This window comes from Triticum dicoccoides, chromosome 1B (assembly GCF_002162155.2).
Source record: "Triticum dicoccoides isolate Atlit2015 ecotype Zavitan chromosome 1B, WEW_v2.0, whole genome shotgun sequence".
NCBI classification, from domain to species: domain Eukaryota; kingdom Viridiplantae; phylum Streptophyta; class Magnoliopsida; order Poales; family Poaceae; genus Triticum; species Triticum dicoccoides.
In genome coordinates this window covers 198,447,439-198,465,423 of record NC_041381.1, presented here as the reverse complement: position 1 = coordinate 198,465,423, position 17,985 = coordinate 198,447,439, and positions in this window count along the sequence as shown.

Sequence of the window (17,985 nt, the reverse complement as noted above, 5' to 3'; positions counted from 1 at the left end):
CTCAAGACGGCGGCGCGCTGGCGAGGCGACTTGGAGGAGCAGCTTCGCCACGGACTCGTCCTCAGTCGGCAGCACCGGCGGGCCCGTCAACCGTTTACCTCGTGCGCCCCTAGACAGCGGCGGAGGCGGCACGGCCGTGTCCGACATGGAGGCTTCGCTGCTTTCCCACTCCATGATGGGGTTCTTGCCGCCGGCTTCCCCAGTCTGCCCCGTGAACTCCGGGGGTGGCTGGGCGGAGCTCAGCGGGGTGACGAGCAACGCTGATTGGCGGCGTGTGGCCTCCTCAGCTCGCTGCCTTGCTGCGACGGCGGCTTCGGCCTCATCCAGCTTCCTCTGAATGGAGGCCGCCCCCTTCTCGGCCACCGCCTTCTCCAGACGGGCGGCTTCGTCCTCGTTGCGCTTCTCCCGCGCGTTCCGCTCCGTCGCCTCCCAGAGGTCGGCGGCGGGGTCAATCCGCCGAGTAGTGGCAGACGTCTTTGCCGACCCCATGACGGAGGCGGCGGCGACCCTCTCGAATGTAAGGGGAGCCCTGAAGCAAGAAAGGCGTGTAAAAGATTTGAACAAGAGTCACCAGTGGAAAATAAGACCAAAGGCGGAAGCACTTACGCAGAGACCAGTGGCGGCTTCTTCACTTCCTTACGGAAGCGGTTGGCCTTCGCGATCGCCTCTTCCCGCTTGGTCGCGGCGGCCGCCCCTTTGAACTTCTTCGACCGGCCGCCAAGCAAGCTCGGCCCAGCCCGGCGCCTCTTCGCGCCGCCTTGACCATCTAAGCCGGCGGAGGAACTCGCACCCGGCTGGCCGACCCTTGGTTGGTGGCGCGGGACAACTTCCCCCTCGGCATCGTCCTCAGGCCAGTCGGCAAAGGTGGCCGAGGGCCTGAAGCCTCCTCCTCCTCCTCCTCCTCCTCCTTCGGTGTCGGCCTCCATCGCCGCCGCCCCCAAGTCATGGTTGTCGACGTCGCTCTCCGCCCGGTCGGAGACGAACTGACGGGGCGGGCCCGTGGTGCCGGCTGAGGGCTGGATAAGGGGGTTCTGACTCGAAGGAAACCAAAAAAGATCAAAAGTCGGATTCGGCTGCAAAGAAGACAGAAGAAGAAGAGAGACGACTTACGACAGGCGGGGGGGGGGGGCGTGAGTACGGCTCCTTGCCGAACTGCCAATCCGCCGTGAGATTGCAGTTCGCGATGTAATTCACCGTGTTCGCCACCTCTGCATGGGGCATGTCCTTGGAGCACATCCGACTCGGGTCTCGGTGACCGCTCATCTGGCAGATCAGAGGAGGTCGGCCTTGGAGTGGGAGGACTCGGCGTGCCACGAAGGCGGCCAGCAGGTCGGCCCCGGTCAGACCCTCCGACTGCGTCAGCAGTCGAAGTCGCGCGACGGCGGCTGCACCAGCGGGAGTCAGCGTCTTGACCCGGTGGGACCAGCTGGGGAGCCTCCCAGCCGGTGCGCCGGCTTTGTAGGGCGGCAGATTGACCCAGTCGCCGTCTGGGGCGACGTTCTTCACGTAAAAATAAGACCGCTGCCACATCTTCACTGACTTGATCAGCGGGATGGTGGGAAAACGATTGTCGGCCACAGATCTCTGCATCACGATGAAGGCACCACACTGGGCCGGCATGCCGGCGACGTGCGTGCCGAGCTTGGATTGAAAGAACTCCCCCCACAGCTCGATGGTGGGGAGAACGCCGAGGAAGCCTTCGCACAGGGTGGCGAAGGCAGCCAGCAGCACCACCGTGTTCGGAGTGAGGTGGTGCGACTGGAGCCCGTGGAACTCCAAGAAGGAGCGGAAGAAACCGCTCGCCGGCAGCCCTAGGTCGTGCATGAGGTGCAAGCAGAATACGACCCGCTCGCCCTCCTCTGGCGCCGGCACTATTTCCCTCGCCGGCGCAGCGCGGGCCTGCACTAGGTTCTCTCCGGGGAGGCGTCGCATCTTGTGGAGAAACTCGATGTGGTCGTCGTCCACCTCGGAGCCGTCCCACACGCCGGAGCGCACGGCAGGAGGCACGACAGTGGAGGAAGAGCTCATCGCTGCGGGCGTGGTGTGGTTCGGCGCGGCGGCGGCGAGAGGAAGAAGGAGGAAGAGGCAGTGAGGAGAGTGGGGGAGAAGGGCGCGCGTGCCCCGCTGCCCCCCTCCTCCCGCCTACTTATAGGCTCGTGGGCTGAGAAGCCGATGGGGCGGACGTGGGATTAACTGTGCCCAGGACCCCACGCCCCCACGATTTACCGCAGGAAGTAACTGCGTAGTTACGACGTGGGAACCCCAACCGTCCTCACGGCCGCAACAAATCTGTTCGCGTGCCTAGGCGTGGTAGTGGCGGGCCCCGCCTGATGGCCTGTCCCGTCGCGCGCGTGGGTTGGCAGACTATCCCTGCCGCGTGGCGCCGCGCGATGGGACCGCAACGGGCGGCTGCCTGGAAGCTTACCAGGCACGCTGCCTGGATCCCGCTGCGACCTTCGAACTCTTTAAAAGACAAGACAACCTTCTACAAGTCCGGCTCCAGCTAGTCGGCCAAGAGGAAGACGGCGAGCAAGGTCCAGATTCCACCACCAGGAAGATAAAACTGTTGAGGCCCCTCGACATATCTCCCTCGGCGCCTCACCAGCTTCGGGGACTACTGTCAGAGTAATGGGCCACGGGTAGGCTAACCCGAGCCCCCAAACCTTTCAAGACATCGGGGCGGGCGGCGCCCCTCAAGACCCCACGATAAAGAGCCGCCTTCTGGGAGTCGGCGGCGAGGCCGTCGACTGCCCCTCACGGCCGAGTCCCAGGGGCGACTTCGAGATAAGCCGACTCCTAGCTGGCGACTGCCAGAGAAGCCGGCTATGGAGAGTCGGCCCGCGACTCCGCCTACCTCCTACCTTTGCGACGGTGGACGGGATGGGGTACGGCCACCGCGTGGCCCATCCCTGCCTCGCTTACGAAGGGTAGGTATGGCCACAGTGCACCGTATCGAGGGAGATCTCCATCCGGCGCGGCACTGTTGCCATGCCTGCCCTGACCTCAGCCCCCGTGGGCGGCGCACTGTGCCCACGACGGCCTGTCTGCACGACCCAGAGACGGCAGGACCCACCCGTCAGCGGGGGTACAAAAGACGGCAAGAGTGCCGCAAGACGGACCGGTTGGGAGTCGGCCAGCCCCTCCCACGGGCCCCACACGCCATTAACCATACAAGACGGGGAATGGCGACAGTGATCGTCCGCCAGGCGGCGGCACTGTTGCCACGACCCCATGACCAAGCCAGCGTCATTAGAAGCACGGCTACAGTATCGGGCCTATCGGCGGGCCCCAATAGTCGGCGGAGAAGACGGCGACCTGAGAGGCAGATGGCTGGGACCCGCACCCAGCCGGATTACCATTGTATCCCTGGGGGGCAGGGGTATATAAGCCCCCCGGGGCACCCATGCAAGGGGGATCGATCCATTAGCACTAGACCAGAGAGAATAGGAAGGAGGGAGCTAGCCTTGCCCTCTCCTACCTCTAGAGAACAGCTCAAGGAGCAACCTTGTACTCACTTTGCCATAGTGATCATCCGGAGACCCTGCAGAGCAGCAGTAGGGGTGTTATCTCCACGGAGAGCCCTGAAGCTGGGTAAGATCCGCCGGCGTGCATGTCTTCGCCTCATCCCGTTTCCAGGCACTGACGATGTTCTACTCGCCCCCACCATGATAAGCCATCCCTTGGCATATGTCGCACCCAACCCCCGACAATAATTTTTTGAAAATTATTTTTAACGTGACTCGAAGTTTCGTGATTAAAAGAGTTCGGACCCCACCGAAATATGCAAAATTTCGTTGAATTTTTAGCAGTGCCCATAATATATGGTCTGTAATGCTAATAAAAAGAATATGGGCTTTAAATATCCTTAAGAATTAGCAAATGGGTTGTAAATCATTGAAAATAATGGCTAATGGGCTGTATGTTGTTTTCCACAGATTTGGAGGCTGACTTCTGGGCCTACTAGGTCGTCGATGACGCTGTCCTAATTTTTTTTTGACGTGTACGCAAGGCTTTGTCAACTTAGTCAACACACAACAGTGACTGTTGGATGTCCATCCAATGGCCGCCGTGCTTCTTCAATCTCTGATCTTCCTGCTCCAGCCGCCCAAACCAGCGTCGGCAGGACTACACAGACCATCCCTCTTCCCGTGGCTGGCTGTGCTGCCGCCAAGCCACCCCTCTAACCACCCAGACATCCTGTTATTTTCCAGGGACGTCAGCCTCACCCCGCAGCCGACCAGTCAGCGCTCGTACTCCCCTCAGCATGGGCATCCATTGCGGTGGCTTCGCCGCTCCAGGTGGTTCTCTTCCTGGGCTTCGCCCTCGTCCACCGCGTTTGTGCTCTCGGCACGGCGAGGTCAACATGGTCAACAAACAACAACCATCGGAAGAGGCTGGCAGTAGGGGCCCACACAGGGAAATGCCTCCTTATTACGCGCAAAATAATGATTCGTCCACCTAATAGCTGGGACCCACCGGAAGGGCCCCTGTATTTTGCAAAAAAATGTTCCCCTCGCTGTCAGCTCAGACCCACCGGAAGTGCCTCCTTATTATGCACAAAAAAATGAATACTCCCCCTGCCAGCTGGGACTCACCTTTGTGGGAGGCTGACTTGTGGGCCTACTAAGTTGATGGGGACGGAGGGCTTTGTCAACTTAGTCAATATGAACGATTCTAGCTCCAGTGACTGTACGATGTCCATCCATCGGCCGTAGTGCTTCTTCAACCTCTGGTCTTCGTGCTCCAGCCGCCCAAAGCTGCACTGGTCGTGCCGCATGCTCCTGCCTCCCATGGCCGGCTCTGATGCCGTGGAGGCCTCACCGCCCCCTATTACTCCCACCGCTGGCCAGGCCATCCCTCTACTCACCCACACCCCCTATTATTCTGCGGCGATGGCATCCTGACACCGCAGCCAAACCAGTGAACCCTCGTACTCCTCTTCACGTGGGCATCCACTGCCGCGTCTTCCCCGGCTCCGCATCGTCCCCTTCCTAGGCCTCGCCGTCGTCCAGTGCCGTGGTGCTCTCATGGCGGCGTGGTCAATGTGGTCAATGACCGACTTCCATCGGAAGAGTACTATACGTGGAGAGATTGACAGCTAGGTCCACGGCAGCCGCAAGGAAGTGCCTCCTTATTACGCGCAAAATAATTATTCCTCCACCTGACAACGGGGACCCACCGGACGGGCCATCGTATTTCGTGAAAAAAATGATTCGCCCCTGACTACTGGGACCCACCAGCTACATCTTCGCACGCAAGGAAGTGCACACGGGCAACAAAAAAAACGATTTGCCCCCTGACTGCTGGGACCCACCAGCTACATCTTCGCATGCAAGGAAGTCCCTGACAGTCGGGACCCACCTGGTCGAAGCGTACGTAGAGTTGTCATTCTAGTCGTAAACGTGTACGTACATACTAGTGGATGTAGAGGCGCGCACGTGTCATAGTAGAGGCGCGCACGTAGCATGTACACGTACGTACAACGGCCAGTGTGCAAGAAATAAAATACAGCCACGTACGTACATACGGGCAGGGTCTCGAACGCCTACTCGCACATACGTATGGATAGGGCTTGTGTACATGGCTGGGTCGGAATGGAGAAACAACATCGTCGTCGTGTTCATGGGGAGCCAACCGACTGGGTCGGAACGGAATGCGTCGTCGTGTTCATTGGGAGGGCTTGGACGGAACATGCGATGGAAACGAGGCCTGGCGTACCGCAAAACGGAGGAAACGACCTTGTGTTCGACCGGCCACATTCGAAACGGGATCCTGTTCATCGGGAGGGGTCTGGCGTACTGCAAAACGGAGGAAACGGACTTGTGTTGGACCTCCTACGGTCGAAACGGGGTCCGGTTGATTGGGAGAGGTGTGGCGTACTGCAAAACAGATGAAACAGACTTGTGTTGGAGCGCTATGGTCGAAATGGAGGTCCTGTTCATCGGAAGGGGTCTGGCGTACCGCAAAACGGGACTCCACGGGATACTGTTCATCTCCACCATTGACCTCCTCCAGCCTCCAGAGGCTACTGTTCATCCTCGTCGACCTCCTCCGGCCTCCACTAGCGACTGTTCATCCACGGGCTCCTGTTCATCCAGCCTCCACCGCGCGCTACTCCACCGGCTACTGTTCAACCACCCCTCTCCACGGGCTCCTGTTCAACCACCCCTCCACGGGCTACTGTTCATCCACCCCTCCACCGTCTACTATTCATCCAGCGCTCCACGGGGTTGTCCTGTTCATCTAGCCCTCCACAGGGTCCTGTTCATCCAGCCCCAATCGGCTCGATCGATTGGGGTCCTGTTCATCTAGATGCAACACCACAGAGTCCTATTCATCCACCCCCATCGCTCACTATTCATCCACCCCCCCGCAACACTCACTGTTCATCCAGAGGCAGCATCGATTGGCTTCAGTTAGCAGCAGTAGCGAAGGAATCGCTCACGATCGGGTTCAGTTAACAGCCATCGATCGATCGCTCGGGTTCAATAATGCGTAGCCTGCAGTGCAATCACTCGGGTTCAGTTAGAGCCCAACGCCTCGCTCGGGTTCAGTTAAAGCCAACGCCTCGCACACATGCGCGTACATGTATGAGAGAAACATGCATCGCTCGGCCCCCGACCACCCACCGTAACCAGGAACTACCTAAAATTTTCCTCGCCCTCGCTTCTACCACGCCTTTTTCCGTCATGGACGGCCCAAAGAATGTCATGCAGCTGCGTCTCCGGCCCGCCCAGGACGAAAAGCCCATTTTCTGTCATGATTTTTTGTCATAGAAGTAGGAGCCCACCACATCTATGATGATGCCGGGTTTTGTCTCAATTATCGTCATAGAAGTGTCATAAGTATGACAGAAAAATTTCGTTCGGCCCAAAATGTCATGGATGTGTCTTTTTTTGTAGTGATGGTGTTATTAGACGTTGTGTACCCGAGCATGAATAGGAACAGATCCTGCGCAAGTGCCACTCTGAGTCTTACGGAGGACACCACACTGGAGATAGAACTACATATAAGGTATTGCCATCTGATTTTTATTGGCCTACTCTCTTCAAAGATGCTCGTAAGTTTGTCTTGTCATGTGATGAATACCAGAGAATTGACAATATTAGTAGGCGTCCGGAAATGCCTATGAATTATTCACTTGTTATTGAACCATTTGATGTTTGGGGCTTTGATTATATGGGACCTTTTCCTTGCTCTAATGGATATACACATATTTTAGTTGCTGTTAATTACGTTACTAAGTGGGTAGAAGCTATTCCAACTAGTAGTGTTGATCATAACACTTCTATTAAGATGCTTAAAGAAGTTATTTTTCCAAGGTTTGGAGTCCCTAGATATTTAATGACCGATGGTGGTTCACATTTTATACATGGTGCTTTCTGTAAAATTCTTGCTAAATATGATGTTAACCATAGAATTGCATCTCCATATCATCCTTAGTCTAGTGGTCAAGTAGAATTGAGCAATAGAGAGATTAAATTAATTTTGCAAAAGACTGTTAATAGATCTAGAAAGAATTGGTCTAAGAAACTTGATGATGCATTATGGGCTTATAGAACTGCTTATAAGAATCCTATGGGTATGTCTTCGTATAAAATGATTTATGGAAAAGGATGACACTTACCTCTCGAACTAGAACATAAGGCATAATGGGCTATCAAAGAGCTCAATTCTGATTTCAAACTTGCCGGTGAGAAGAGGTTATTTGAAATTAGCTGACTTAATGAATGGAGAACCCAAGCCTATGAAAATGCCAAGTTGTTTAAAGAAAAAGTTATAAGATGGCATGACAAAAGGATACAAAAGCATAAGTTTAATGTAGGTGATCATGTTTTGCTATACAACTCTCGTTTAAGATTATTTGCAGGAAAGCTTCTCTCTAAATGGGAAGGTCCTTACATTATCGAGGAGGTCTATCGTTTCGGTGCCATAAAAATCAACAACACCGAAGGCACAAATTCGAAGGTGGTAAACGATCAAAGAATCAAACATTATATCTTAGGTACTCCCATAAGTGTTGAGACCAATATAATTAATACCGTAACACCGAAGGAGTACATAAGGAACACTTTCCAGAATGTTTCAGACTCCGAAAAGGAATAGGTATGTGGTATGGTAAGTAAACTGACTCCAAAACGTTTCTAATAGCAATTTTTCTCTGTTTTGGAATATTTAAAAAAAATAGGAAAATTAAAAGTAGTCCGAAAGAGACACGAGGCCACCACAAGGGTGGAGGGCACGCCCTACCCCCTTGGGCGTGCCCCCCGTCCTTGTGTCCACCTCGTGTGCCCTCCGGACTCCATTTTCTTGCACGATACTTCTTTTGGTTGGTAAAAATTCAATATATAATCTCCCGAAGGTTTTGACCACCATACCACGACAATATCTCTTGTTTTTGTTTCGAGCTGTTTTTTTGACAGATCTAGATCACCATGATGTCTCCAAGCACCCCCAAGGACAAGTTTTTCGAGAAGGTCATCAACACCTACCTTGTGGAGGTGCTGCGACACCCTCAAGCCATTAAGATGAGTGAGGGGGTGTTGCACATCCGCGATGTTGAGGGGCTGAAGAAGACCGGAAGCATGGATACGAGACTCAAAGCAATGGAGCAACAAGTTTTCAAGTCCCAAGGGATGGTGGAACATGGAATCAACACAAATCACATGATGATTGCAGAGTTCACCAACAATCACAAGGTGGATGCCAAGAGCATTGAGGAGGCCATATTCAAGCTTCATGAGAAAATCGAGCATCTCCAAGCCCAGATCTATGACCTACAAAACCAAAACTATGAGGATGAATATGGATTTAAGAGGATGAGTTTGGTTACAGATTTGAGGATCCCGGAGAGTCGTTCATCTTTCTATGATTGTGAACCTATGCCTTGGAAGACGGATGACAAGTCTACTTCATCAACAACTCCACCATTGATACATCTCCAACGTATCTATAATTTATGAAGTATTCATGCTATTATATTATCACTTTTGGATGTTCTACAATCATTTTGTAGCAACTTTATATCATTTTTTGGGACTAACCTGTTGACCTAGTGCCCAGTGCCAGTTGCTGTTTTTTGCTTGTCTTTTATATCGCAGGAAATCAATATCAAATGGAGTTCAAACACCGCGAAACTTTTTGTGGATTTTTTATGGACCGGAAGACCACAAATGGGCCAGAGCAGCACCTGGGGGGTGCCCAGAGGGGGGCACAACCCACCAGGGCACGCCTAGAGGCCCAGGCGCGCCCAGGTGGGTTGTGCCCACCTCGGTGGCCTCCCACACCCCCTCTTCACCCTATAAGTTCCCAAATATTCCAAAAACCTGCAGGGTTAACCTATATCAGAAGTTCCACCGCCGCAAGGCTCTGTAGCCATCGAAAACCAATCTAGACCCTGTTTTGGCACCCTGCTAGAGGGGGGAATCATCACCAATGGCCATCTTCATCATCCCGGCGGCCACCACGATGATGATGGAGTAGTCCACCCTCGGGGCTGAGGGTTTGTATCAGTAGCTATGTGTTTAACTTCTCTCTCTCTCTCTCTCCCTCTCTCTCGTGTTCTTGAGATGTCACGATATTGATGTATCGTGGGCTTTGTTAATATAGTCGGATCGTATGGTGTTTTCCCTTCTCTATCTTATTGTGATGAATTGAGTATTTCCCTTTGAGATTTCATTGTTATCAGATTGAATAATTTTATGGATTTGAGAGCACTTGATATATGTCTTGCATATGAATACTCATGGTGACAATGGGGTATCATATTGATTCACTTGATATGTGTTTTGGCACTCAACTCGCGAATTCCTGAGGTGACATTAGGGTAATGTACGCATAGGGGTTGATGCACGTTCTTGTCATTGTTTCTCTGGTAGAAATCTTGGGGCACTCTTTGAAGTTCTTTGTGTTGGATTGAGTATTATAAATCTGAAATTATTTGGTGTTATTTTAGTACGAACTCTTGGATAGATCGATCGGAAAGAATAGCTCTGAGGTGGTTTCGTACCCTACAAACGATTTCTTCGTATGTTCTCCGCTAGATAGGAACTTTGGAGTGATTCTTCATCGCACTTTGAGGGATGGTTATATGATCCAATTATATTAGCACTGTTGAGAGATCGCACTAGTGAAAGTACGGACCCTAGGCCTCATTTTCAATCATTGCAATACCGTTTTTGTGCTTGTTTACTATTTGCTACCTTGCTGTTTTTATTTATTCAGATTATAAAAATATATTTGTACCATTCATATTACACTTTTATCACCATCTCTTTGCCGAACTAGTGCACCTATACAATTTTCCATTGTATTGGGTGTGTTGGTGACACAAGAGACTTTTTATTATTTGGTTGCAGGGTTGTTTGAGAGAGACCATCTTCATCCTACACCTCCCATGGATTGATAAACCTTAGGTCATCCACTTGAGGGAAAATTGCTACTGTCCTACAAAACTCTATGCTTGGAGGCCCAACACGTGTCTACAAGAATAAAGTTGCGTAGTAGACATCAAGCTCTTTTATGGTGTCGTTGCCGGGGAGGCTAGGTAAGTGGTACTCACATCCCGTCAATGAAGCTCTTTAGATCTTGCCATTGAATCTTTTAGTTTCTTGTTTTATCACTAGTTTAATTTTATAATAGAAAACTAAAAAAATGGAGGTTGGATTACCTCTAGTTGTTCTTTATCTTTATAATGTCTATTTTGAGAATAAGGATTCCGATAATTGTGCTCAATTGCTAGAGAACAAATTCAACAAAATTTATGGCATAAAAACGTTGGATGATGGGCATGATTGCAATATTGTTAGTATGAATTCTTTGAATATGCAAAATGCTAATGATGATTGCACAAGTCATGACAAAAATGTTTCTTATAAGCATGTCAATTTTTGTGGAGTGCATAAAGTTTGTGAAGACGTGCCTTATAGGGACGATAGATTTTGTAAGAAGCATAAACATGATAGAACCAATTCCTTGCTCAAAGTGATAGATGAATTTGCTACAAAATATGCTCTCTTTTTCCTATTACTTGTGAACTTTGCAATAAAGTTGGTCACCTTAATTTCCAATGCATGCTTTTTCTGATCGAATTGTGTCCAAATATTGCAATAACTTGATCACCCTTGAACTTTATAATGAGCTTTGTCCATTTTTGAGGAGTGAAGAATTGACATATAAAAATAGTTGGTTTGAAGTATTCATTCTCATGGACGACATTGAAACTAAACTAAAAAATGTCCATATGTTTTGCATGGCAAATTGCAATGAGAATGCTTATATTGCCAACTATAGAAAGATGGGCAAACCAATTGAGTATAAAAGGAATACTAATGAAAGGGTAAAGATTTCCACTTTCCCTCCTATTGTCTCTCATGATGAAATAGGTGACGACGAGGAGCTCCCTATTCAACCAATCTCATCAATAAGAAGCTTGAAAAAATTAATTAAACCCACACATGATGTGGTGAGGAAGAAGAAAAGAGGAAGAAAGAATAGAGGTAAAAAGGTATCTCTCCCAAATAGTGTTGCTCCTATTATTGTTGTGCCTCATGAAAATGAATCAAAAATAATCGTGGAGGATGATGCACTTGATGATGATATTGCTTCTATGTCTTATGGCACAATGTCTGAGAACACTATTGATGATGATTTTGTTATGTCTATTGCTTGTTGTGATGATTATTATTGGGAAGATAATGATACTTCTTATAATCTTGGAAATCTTTTTGGCACCAACTTGGGAAATTATGATGATAGCAATTGTTATCCGTTAGTGCTATTCATACTTTTAATGATGAGAGTGATTATGTTTATGATATGCCAAGCCACAAGCTTGGGGATGCTATGTTCGCTGAGAATGCCATGTTTGAGAATTTATTTGTTGCAATTAATGTTTGTCCCAAGCTTGGGGATGATATGCTTAATGAAGATGATCTTTTTAGTCCCCCTACTTTGAATGATCAAATTTGGTATGATGATTGCATGCGTACTATCGATGATGAGAACAAATTTGCTACTTATGATAATTATTGTGATGATACTTATGTTATAAAAAGTAGTGATAATTATTGTCATAATTTTGAATATCCCTTTACTCAACATTACTCTCTTAATGTGGAAATAATTTTTAGTATTCGAGTTTCATTTGATACTCCAACTATTGTGAATGAGAATAAAATTGCTTATATGGAGAGTGATAAATTTTCTATGCTTTTGGATCATGAAAATTATGCTTCATATGATGGTTATATTGATGAATCTATTCATGATGCTACTGAAAATTATTATGAGAGAGGAACTTGTGATTCATGATGCTCTTGTTATTTTTCAATCCTTATCTTTTATGCGAGCATCATTGAAATCATCATGCCTAGCTAAAAGGCATTAAAGAAAAGCGATTGTTGGGAGACAAACCAACACTTTTACCTACTGTTTTTGTGTGTTCACATGGTTAAGCTACTATAGTAATCATGTTTTATTGCTTTTGTTTCAATAAAGTGCCAAGTAAAGCCTTTGGGATAGTGTGGATGATAGTTGACTTGAATCTGTGCAAAAGCAGAAACTTTTGCACTCATTCCAGGAATTTTCAAAATTCACTAGAATGTGCTTTTGATCTGAAATTCTTGTAGGTGATAGATATACAAATTCCCTACGTTTTCCTAATTTTTCAGAATTTTCGGAGTAGCAGAAGTATGGTTGGAGTACAGATTACTACAGATTGTTCTGTTTTTGACAGATTCTATTTCCAATGCATAGTTTGCTTGTTTTCTAGTTTCTATGGCTTATATTGCTCAATATAAATTGTGGAAATAATATGCTACAGTAGGCATTGTGTGGAAACAAGTATGAATCTTGTCTTTGATTGTACCAAAGTGAAATGGTTTGCTCTTTATCATACTAACCTATCTCACGAAGTTCCGTTAAGTTTTGTGTGATTGAAGTTTTCATGTTTTGGGTGAGATGTCGATATGAGGAGAATAAGGAGTGACAAGACCTAAGCTTGGGGATGCCCACGACACCCCAAGGTAATATTCAAGGAAGATCCAAGCAACTAAGCCTGGGGATGCCCCGGAAGGCATCCCCTCTTTTGTCTCCAACATTATCGGTAACCTCACTTGGAGCTATGTTTTCATTCATCACATGATATGTCTTTTGCTTGGAGCGTAATTTTATTTTGTTAGAATTTGCTTGCTGTTATTTAGAATAATGTTTTGCATCTTTCATTTCCCAAAATGCTTTATATTCTTTTATTGCCCAAAATGCTTTATGTTCTAACTCAAGAGGTAAATGACAAGCTTTTCCATATACCATTTTATATAGAGACATACCCATAGGATTTTTGTAAGTTGTTCTATAATCCCAAAGTGCATCATCTAATTTCTTAGACCAATTCTTCCGGGACCTATTAACAGTCTTTTGTAAGATTAGTTTTATTTCTCTAGTGCTAAGTTCAACTTGACCACTAGACTTAGGATGATAAGGTGAAGCAATTCTATGATTAACATCATACTTAGCAAGCATCTTACAGAAAGTACCATGAATAAAGTGTGAACCACCATCAGTCATTAAATATCCAGGGACTCCAAACCTTGGGAAAATAACTTCCTTAAGCATTTTAATAAAGGTGTTGTGATCAACACTACTGGTTGGAATAGCTTCTACCCATTTAGTAACATAATCAACAGCAATGCCGTGGTGGGCGCACGGCAGATGCCAAGGGATGGCTAAAGAGAGGAGGAGGCTCGAGGGCACTGGTGGGCTCCAGAGGCGAGGTTGGCATGAGGGAGCACGGGACGCAAAACATACCCAGGTTCGGGGCTCTTCGGAGAGATAACACCCCTAGTCCTGTCGAGTGTGGTTGATATGCAACAGTACAGAGTTGCTACTAGAGCTATATTGAGGAAGAAGGAAGGCAGGCCAAGGCTCGGGCTGCCCCTCCCCCTGGTGTATGGGTGGAGTGTTGCTAGCTCTGGATCTCTCTATTGTATGCTTGCATAGTTGCTTGCCCGTATGCATGAGGGCTCCTGGGGGGTTTTATAGGTCAACCCCCCAGGGGTACAATGGTGAGGTTACAAGGCCGTAGGGCCAGGTTGTCAGTGTCTGGGAACCCGGAGCTGGGACCCGCCGGGTGTCAGGGCTCGCCGGGTTCTCCGAGCATGGGCCCCGCATGCGGGCACTGTTCATCGTCTTGTCAATCGTCAGGGTGTGGTCGGCTTGAGTCGGGTACAATGGCACTCCGTCAGGTTGCCGCTTGCTGGCGTTGGCAGTGACGATGGGTGCACTGTTGCCACACCGGCCCTGGTCAGCGGGTAGGTGAGGGGCACTGTCGCTACGCCTGGGCTGATCGGAGGCATGAGTGGGGCGCTGTTGCCTCAATCATCGGTAGATGGAGACTCGTCCCATCGTACAGCCTAGATGGGACGGGAGCTGACCCGTGGCCGGGTTGAGGAACATGCCAAAGGAGGAGCTGGCTTGTTGGGGAAGTCTTGGCGTGCTGGGTTCGGCCGCCGTGAGCTGGCCGTTGGGGCCAAGTTGAGGAGTATGGTCGGGTTGGAGAGTTTGGCTGGGTCGAGGGGCTTGGCCGGGTTGAGCAACCCAGCCAAGCGCGAGCCGGCTTGAGGGGTGATGCTGGCCCCGTTGTTTTTGAAAAGGATCCAGGTTCCGTTGTCTGCCCGGGGTTCATCCCCCCAACAGTAGTCCCCGAAGCTGTGAAGGTCCGCCATCTTCGGATGGGAGGGCCTTCGCAGTTCCCCCCCTTGAGGAGGCGGATTTTGTGACCGCCGTGTCCGGCAACACCCACTGTGTGCTGGTTTCCGGAACCGGATCACAACATCCCGGCAGCGGCGGAAAACCGGAGGGTCCATCGAATCTAGAGGCAATCCCTTGGGCTTCGCGCGGGCGCCACGTGGTGCCTGGAAGTCGGAGGGGCCTGACAAGCCACGCGCGTGACAGGATAGGGCGATGCGTCGGGGCCTGCCGTCGCGCGCCCATGGCCCACGCGTGCAGATTTATTGCGGCGTCCGCAAGTCGGTTGCCCTTCTCCGGCAGTTATTGCGTATGTACGTGCGCACTTACTGCGGGGAAGTGGGAAGGGCGAGCGCAGACGATCCCACTTCCCCATGTTTCAAACCGTGGCTTATAAATTGGGGCGAGGGGGGCGGCAGAGATCATCCTCACTCGCGCTCCCCTGCCACTTCATCCTCTCTCTGCTTCTTGCAACCGCCGCGTGTTGCGACGCCTACCGTTTCAAGCAGAGCTTCATCGTCATTCCTCTTCCTTCTTTCTTCTTCATCTTCGTCGATGGCACTGCCGTCGGGCTCGTGGATGGGCTTGACCGCCACTCTGGACGACGTGGCCTATCTGCGCACCACCAGGCAATTGCCGGGGGAGACGGAGGTTGCTGCTCGCATGCCGCAGGGCGAGCTGGAGTTGCGGCCCGAGAGCATGGAGCGTGTGGTCTTCTTCCCGCACTTCAAGCGCGGGTTCGGCCTTCTCGCGAGCACCTTCTTCAGTGACTTTCTGGAGTTTTTCGGGCTCCAGCCCCATCATCTTGGCGCCGACGCCATCGTGCAGCTTTCGGGCTTCGTCACCCTCTGCGAGGGGTACTGGGGGTCGAGCCCTCGATCGATCTCTGGGTGCGCTTCTTCTCTTTGAAGCAGCAGGGACCGAGGGCCTGGGAGATGTCTGACTGCGGGGCCGCCGTCATCTCGAAGCGGTCGGGCACTGACTGCCCCAAGATGCCACTGGAGGATTCTGCCAAGAAATGGCAGAACTCCTTCTTCTACATCCGTAATCTCGGCGCGGACTGCATCAACTTGTCGGCCTTCGTCAACATGCCGTCATGGGTGAAGCAGAACTGGGGTTATTACCCCAAGCACATGTCGCAGGAGGTGCTCAACCTCTGCGGGTGTCAGAGATGAAGGAGCGGGAGGGGCTCACCGTCACCGACCTCATCACCGCCTTCATCATCCGTCGGGTGCTGCCGCTGCAGCGGCACAGCCGCCTTATCGGTCAGATGACCGGCCTCCAGGATTCCAATCGCATGTCAGTCATGAGCCTAGCGGCGGACCAGGTCGCGCGCCGGTTCAATGAATCTCCAAGGCCGGGCTGCGGTGTGATAGCCTGGCTTATTAGGGATGAGAGACTACTCATATCAATAAGGAATTCCTTCTTTTCAGGGAGCCCATTCGGACAGAACTCCAGAGTTAAGCGTGCTCATCTTGGAGTAGTTTCAGGATGGGTGACCGACCAGGAAGTTGCTCCCGGGTGAGCATGAGTGAGGACAAAGTGCGCAGAAAAGACTAGTATTGATCTGTGGGGCCAGTCTAGATCCCGCCAGGAGTAACGACCACCGGCGGGTGTGTCGGGGCCATTACATGCGGGACGACTGGGAGTTCGGGAAGCCACCATACAACCACGCGAACTCGGCGCCCATGGTGAGTCCCTGGTCTTCGTACTTTGCTGCCGCCCATCTTCTTATTCGTCCAGACGCGACGCGGGAGGTGCTTCTGAACGCCATCCGGCATCCTTACGCTCGGCATCGACGCAGGTGGTGCGGGCCGACTCGGAGGAGCCCGTGCCCCCCGGCAAAGGGAAGGAGGCAGCCGCCAACATCGGCGCAGGGCGTCGTGCGGGTAAGCTTTGTCTTCCGTATTTCTTGAGTTGCCGGGCGTGGGAGATGTGAATGTGAGCTGTTGATGTAGGGGTGCTAGGTGGAGGAGGCGGCGGCGTGGGCGATGCCGGGTCATCGCGGGGGCGCCGGTGGCGAGCCGTCCGCACGGGAAGCACAACATCGTGTCGCGGGCCCCGGCCATGAAGCGCGTGGCGAACCCGGCCGAGGGCGCGAAACCGCCCGCCAAGAGGAGGCGCAGCGCTCCGCGGGAGAGGCCGGCGAGGCCCGCCATTTTGGTGTTGCCGGGGTGACTTCCTTTCGTGCTTGCATCCGAGTGGCCGAGCGGCTCTGCTTGGTTCTTGTGCATTTACCTCATCTTGAATTTCAGGTCACCGATATCACTGGCGCGGGCGGCGGCGAACGCCGCGTCCACCGAGGGTGTCGCATTCCAGATGAGCCGGTCCGGCACCGTTGGTCGGGATGAGGAGGAGGAGCCGGCGGATCCGGATCTTGGCCTGGACACGGCTGATACCATAGGCTTGGCCTGGCGGGACCGGAATAGGGCCGAGGTGGAGCTGGAGGCGGCGTTGGTCCAGGCCTGGATCGATGCCGCGGCAGCGTGGGTGCGAGCCGGCGAGGGGCCGGCATGGCCGGAGATGCTGGTGGAGACGATGGTGGAGGCGACGGTCTTCAAGCCGTCATCGGAGGGGGAGCGCGGCCGAGGAGGCCATGCGGATGTGATGGACCTCAACCGGGAGGTCATGGTTGTTGGGGATGACACCCCGCCGCGGACCGATGTGGTCGAGCGGGCGAGGGCCGAGGAGGTGGCGGTGATGCTGTCTTGGAGGAGGCGCCATAGATGGCGCCGTAGGGGGCGCCCCAGGCGTCGAGAGCGAGGCGCCACAGGCCACCTCGGCAGTCGAGCCAGTGGTGGCATCGGAGAGGGCGCGGGAGAAGGCGCCGGAGGAGGCGCCGACCGCGGGGGGAGGGGGGTGGCCAGCGGAGAGCACGCCCTGGCGCTCAGGCCCGGGGGGCGCCGACCCGTCGGGTCGCGACCGGCACGGGGCGGGACCGGCGAGGTCTTCTTCGGGCCCTAGACCCAGGAGGAGGCGGTGATGGATGCCGTCAGCCGACATCTGCGAGGGCGGACGGACCGGATCCAGGCCTTCGCCCAGGCCGAGGTGGAGCAGACGCGGGAGCCGAAGCGCGTCATGCTTGTAAGTTCTTTCCTTGTCTTCTGCTTTTTCTTTTCTGTGGCTTCTTCTTTGTGGGGGCGCGCTAGCGCACCCACTGGGTGTAGCCCCCGAGATTCGGGCCAACTACGTATTTTAAATTGCTGTCTTGTGCTGACTGTCGCTTTCTGCAGCAACTGG